Consider the following 5,948-nt stretch of genomic DNA (forward strand, 5'->3'; position numbering starts at 1 on the left):
CCCGCCGCCGCGCACGTGCCCAGCGGGGGGCTGCGCCCGCGTGCACCAGCCCGGGACGCGCACCGGGGACGGATGCACCCCGCCGCCCGCCAGACCCGGACCTGCCGCGGCCAGAGCGCCCACCGGATGAACAGCCTCAGGCCACCGTTACGGGACTCTGCGTCGCCGCCTCCTCCGGGACGCCTTCCTGGCTCTCCGCCTTCCTCCAGGCTTCTCTGTTCCCCCCTCCACCCCCGCCTCTGGCCTCTGCTCACAACGCACAGCCGCAGGCTCAGCTCCACCCGCGCCCTCGCACCAAAGGAAGGGAGACGTAGGGCATCAGGGCATCGCTCTGTCCAAGAGGCTGAGGGAGGCCCTCTCCAGCCTCACCTCATCCCCACCGCACTTCAGGCCTTTCCCAGCAGTGAGGCCTTGAACTGTGACCGCACACTCTGCCTCCGTTTCTCCTCTGTGCAACAGGGATGATGCAGAGGGTCGTTCTGAGGATTTACTGAAGAACTCCTTGAGCTTAGAACATCAGTCAGTGAACACGAAGATCATTAGTATTAGTCAGTGTCCGTCTCGGTCTTGCTGCTGTGTCACCCAAGGCAGGGCACCTCACTTCCTTGAGCTCAGGCTCCTCTGGAAACCGGGTTGCTACCTCCCAGGCTGCGTGGGAGGAGTCCGGAAGATCCCCGGGAACATGCAGCAGCCCCCTCAGCTGCCATCCACCCAGGAAACATGGGCGAATTCATCTACTAAAATGCACTAAAAATGCAGGTTCCTGGGCTCCACATCCAACGTACTGAATCCAACTCTCACCAGGCAGGGCCCGAGGATCTGCATTTTAACAAACACCCAGAGCCTCTGACGCTCTCTGGCAAAGAGGATAATGCTGGATTTCTTCGTCCAGATTTCAGGGTCATTTAGGTTGTTGTGTGGTTGATCCCCAGACTACATGTCCAGACTCATCTTCCCAAAATCCACTCCGGGCTTTCCTACCTCCAGACCTCGGCTCACATGGTCTCCACCTGGCATGCCCCTACCCAGAGGCCGGCTGGACCTCTTCCACAATACTCCAGCCAAGATTAAACAAGATAATAGAGAGTGCTTCGCCCTGTGCCTGGCACGTAGCAGGTGTGCAATCATGGGGGCTCTACAGCGCCCAGAGCAGAAGTCGTCCCAACCTCTCCAGCCCTGCTTACAAGGCTGGCTCGGCACCAGCCCCCTGTCAGTCAGGCCACAGACTAACAGGGACCACCTGTCAAGGAAGCCCTACTGTGTGCAGGCCCCACGCCCGGCACCTGGCAGATGGTCCAGGTGTCTCACGTCTCCTCGGGACAGGAGCTCATCTCTGGGGGTTTCCACCTGAGTCCTGGGCATAGCAGTTATCCTTGGGTGAGACATGCTTATAATTGTGTGTGTGTGTGTGTGTGTGTGTGTGTGTGTGTGTGTGTACTGAATACAAAATACATCAGCCCATCCTCCATAGCACGTAAATGAAAGAAAGTTGTTCAATAAGTATTCTTTGAGGGCCCACTAGTCTCTACCCATTTGGAGCTGACACGCTGCAGGAGAGACAGACAGGAGACCGCCCCCCCCCCACAGGTAATGAGAAGGGCAAGGAAGGGAGGCTGGCAGGCAGGCTCACCCCACAGCCTGTGTCTCCCCAAGATCCAAGGGGAAGAGAAAAGATAGAAACAGGCCAAGGAGGGAAACTGAGTCAGGCTTGAGACACGAGGTTGGGCCCTTGAGGATGGCTCCCCGCTTGCCCCTGAGAGAGGTGGTGACCAGTGTGCACATACACGCATAGACACACCCACAAAGACATGCCCTGCCGCCCCCAGCCCCTCTACACGCTCCAGCTGTGGGGTATGCAGCTGCCAGGCCCTTCTCACGCTTCCTTGGGCCCCCCAGCCTGGCTCCAAGAAAGAGTTTCTATGCATTTCAGGGGATGAAAGTGGAGGCTAAAAAGAGAGGGAAGGATGGACACACACACATACACACACACAGACTCGCAGCCCAAGCCCCATTCCAGGGAACCAGGAATGCATAAAGGAGACAGATGGGAAGGGGGAGGGAAATCATCTAATTGACACCTACTATGTGCCAGACACAATGCTACACGCTTGTCATTCTTTTATATAACTAACCCGGGAGGGTTAGAAATTCGGTACCACTACCCTCACTTTCCATTGAGGAAACAGAACCTTCCAGAAGTGAATTCTCTTGCCCAGGGCACACATCGAGGATGAAAAGAGGCAGAATTTGGGCCCTGAGCCCCTCCCTGCTCTTCCACAAGCGAGACAGGGAGAGTGTGGCCGGGTGGCCAGGGGCCCCCGGCTGAGGCCACGACAGACTCAGGCCTGGGGAACACACTGATCCTGGAGCAGCATCCTCTCCATCTCTGAGGGGAGCCCCTACCGAGCACCCACTGTACTCCCAGCACTGCGGGAGAACCGGGGAGCAAGGAGCTGCCTTTGGGAACGTCACAGGTCACTATGGAGGGAGGGCGCACAGGAGGAATGCAGAGAGAGGACTGAGACCCAGGAGCCTTTCTGCTCCTCTCTGCCTGCAGCCACACCCACTGCTTCCCTACACTGCCCCCATTTACAGATAAGCAAAGCAAGGCCCTGAGAGGTCCCTCAGAGAGAGGGGCACCCCAAGATGCCCAGGGTTCCCTAGCAAAGGGGTTCATCAATTAACAGTTAATGATGCAAAGAGTCCACCCGTGGGGCTTCCAGTCCTCATTCCACTGCTGTGTGGCTCTGAGCTGGTCTGTAACCTCTCTGTTTCTTATCTGGAAAATGAGGAATAATAATAGCTCTACTGCAGAAGGCTTTGTGGGATTAAATGAGTGCCCCTAAAAGAGCTTCCCACCAGGCCTGGCTCTCAGTACACACTCAACGAATATTAGCTAATATCATTATTATTATCACTATAATTACTGCTGCCAGTAGCATCGTGCAGCCAGCGCCCTTCCTCTGGCACCCTGAATGTAAGCTTGCCCAGGTGGCTCGCCAGCCCTCAGGGGCTCTCTGGGACCCCCTGGGGACTGTCTGCAGAGCTGGGAGGAGGAGGAGGGGGCTCTATCATTCCAACCCCCCGACACCATCCCCAGTACTAATGGCAGCGCCTCTGCCCCAGGCGCTAATTGAGCCAGGAGAAGGTTAATTTAATAGGGGATTGGGCTGGGACAGCAGGAGACAGAGGACTGAGTTAACCTGGACTATTAACGCTGTCCCCGAAGAGGTCTGACTTGTTAAGGAGTCTTGGGCTTCAAGGCGATCTGCTTCCCGGCTGTCGTGTCTGCACAGTGCACTGTCCTAGCAGATTTGGTGGGGGGCAGGTGGCAGGAGAGAGGACCTGGCTCAGGGGCACCGGAGCTGAAGCGGTGAGAGTAGCTGTGATGGGTGCACTCCCGACCCTGCACGGGGATGCCACACTCGCGCAGCAAAGCCCACAAAGCAAGCAGCTACCACCTCGGACACAGACAGGAGAGCTGGTCCCCGCGTCACACACGGCCAGGACACAGCAGAGGCGTCACTGGCACGAGGTCTACTTCCACAGCAGCCACCCCACCAGATATCGGGGACAAGGGAGCCACACTGGGGAGCAGACACAGAGCCTCCTGTGAGCACCCCTGGCTGACCTCACTAGAGGTGGCTGAGCAGCTGGATGCAGCCATTTCTATCAGCCGGGCCATCTCGGAATCTCATGGGGTGGCAGAACAAGCAGGCAGACACTGGACCGAGTCAGGAGGCAGCCTGTACTGCAGCCACTGATCTCTCCACCTTGGGCCCCTCACCCTGGGCCCCTCCACTCCTTGCCCCCACTGCGCAGAGCTCCCTGTCCCTCCGTTAAATGAGAGTGCCCTGCCAATCAAACGGGTCTCCCCACACCCACCAAGCAGGGGAGTTCTCACTAAGGAATGAAACGACAACAGCTTACTTTACCCTCTGGACCTCAGCTTGCTCATCTGTCAAATGGCCACATAATACTGCCAGCCTACCAGCCTCACAGGACTGCTGTGAGGATCCAAGGAGAGAAGAGAAAGTTGTTTACGAAGCCAGACTTAAAGCAAAACAGGGGAGCAGCTTCTGGGCTGGGGGACAGGAGGCTAGGGGATGGGGCTCACGTGGACTGACCTTCTATCATGTGCTGGGCATCTGGCCCCCCAGAAGTCCATGAACTCCTGTAATCCCCCCTCGCCTCCCTAACCACTTTCCAGGTGACAGACAAGAAACTGAGGCCCAGAGAAGTGACAGGAATGCCTAAACCACAAAACACAGAGAGGCAACATGGGATTAGAATCTAAGGTCTCTGGCTCCCTCGCTGTGGCCGTTTTCTGTCATCACCTGCACTTACACATACATTCACTCACCAGAACACAGTCACCGAAGGGTCTGTGCAACCCCGTTGGGATGAGGTGGAGAACAGGAACTGGAGGGGACCAGGCAGGGGAGGGGGAGGGGGGACACCACGGGTCGGGGAGTAGGCAACAGAGATGTGCTATTAGGGGGGCAGGCCTTACGGAAAGGGGTCCCACATCCACTCAGGAAACGGGACCTCTTGGGAGGGACTGCTCACCCCAAGGCTCCATCCCTCTCCCCTTCTCACCCCTCACAACACAGGGGATGTGACCACACTGAGCCACACACCCTCACCGTGACACCTCCCTCACCCTCCCACTGACATCACCCGGTCCTTGGGGGTGACCCCTCACACTGCTGTCCCAGTGACGTCACCGGCAACCTGGAGCTGATGTCACACCCAGAGGTTCTCACTGACGTCACACACATAAACACACACACACACACACACACACACACACAGCTCCCTGATACCCCCTTCAACTACTCCTATTTCTTCCTGCCCAGGGGCCGATGGCCCAGAGGTCCCCACCCATGTACACAGCTCATTCAGGACAGGCATCTACGGACGGTGCCTGTGTGTGTGCGCGCGCGTGTGCGCACGCGAGTGCACAGACATTCCTCTCCTAGGACACACGTTTACACACATGTGCAGGCCCCCATGCCCTGCTGATGGCCTAGACACGACACGTCCCACAGGTGCCCACAGGCCCTGAGAACAGGTGTTCGAGCCAGGCACACACATATACACATGCAAATTACTCCCCTGGTGAGGCAGATAAAAATGTCCCTCAGTAACTAAATCTGGCAGCCTGGGGCCTGCAGCTTCCACCACATTCCTCCAGGTGCTGCCAGCACCTCCCTCCTCCCCCCCAGCTTCTCTCCTCCAACAGCCACAGCCCGGACACACACACACACACACACACACACACACACGCACACGCACACACAAACACACACACACTCCGGTCCAACACCTGTGTCTCCCCAACGGGATCGAAGCGCCCTCCAGAGGCAGCCCCTGGGGTGGGAGGGGTCCAGGTGGACGGAACACAGCAGGGAGCCCAGAGCTGCAGAAAGTGCCTCAAGTACCACGTTTGTCCATTTCTTCCAAGCTGAGCCCAGAGAGGGTGAATGCCACCATCCCCTGTCGTCTCCTTCCTTGGGCACGGCTGACACACCACAGCCTGGCCGCCTCTGTCCTGGACACGAGCTCCCCGAGCGCACACACAGACAAACACACCAGCACTCTCCCCTCCAAACGCTCCGAGGAAACCCTGCTGAGCCACGAAGACAGTGTGTGTGTGTGTGTGTGTGTGTGTGTGTACAGAGAGCACAGGGTCCACTCTTGCACACAGCCCCGTGTGCACACACTGCCTCACCAGCCAACACACCCACCCCCCGCCCCTCTCTTCTGCCAGCTGTTGGAGCCCACACATGCAAACACACGCACACACACACACACACCCCGGCAGTGGCCCTGGCCCTGCCAGAGCTGCAGTCTGCCGATTTCTGCTGCTTCCCTGGGCTGCCTCCCTGCTTGCCCCACACCAGCGCCACCAGAAAAAGGGGCAAAGCGTTTGCAAGGGTTCCCAC

The 5,948-nt window shown here is 58.0% G+C and overlaps 1 protein-coding gene across 1 annotated transcript in view; it reads right to left on the reverse strand.

Moving 5' to 3' along the window:
- The window catches only part of ELFN2 (extracellular leucine rich repeat and fibronectin type III domain containing 2), a 51,975-nt gene that overhangs the window by 45,473 nt on the left and 554 nt on the right, over positions 1–5,948 (reverse strand). The window lies entirely within an intron of this gene.

The sequence above is a fragment of the Neophocaena asiaeorientalis genome, unplaced genomic scaffold (genome assembly GCF_003031525.2).
Source record: "Neophocaena asiaeorientalis asiaeorientalis breed wild unplaced genomic scaffold, Neophocaena_asiaeorientalis_V1.1 scaffold473, whole genome shotgun sequence".
NCBI classification, from domain to species: domain Eukaryota; kingdom Metazoa; phylum Chordata; class Mammalia; order Artiodactyla; family Phocoenidae; genus Neophocaena; species Neophocaena asiaeorientalis.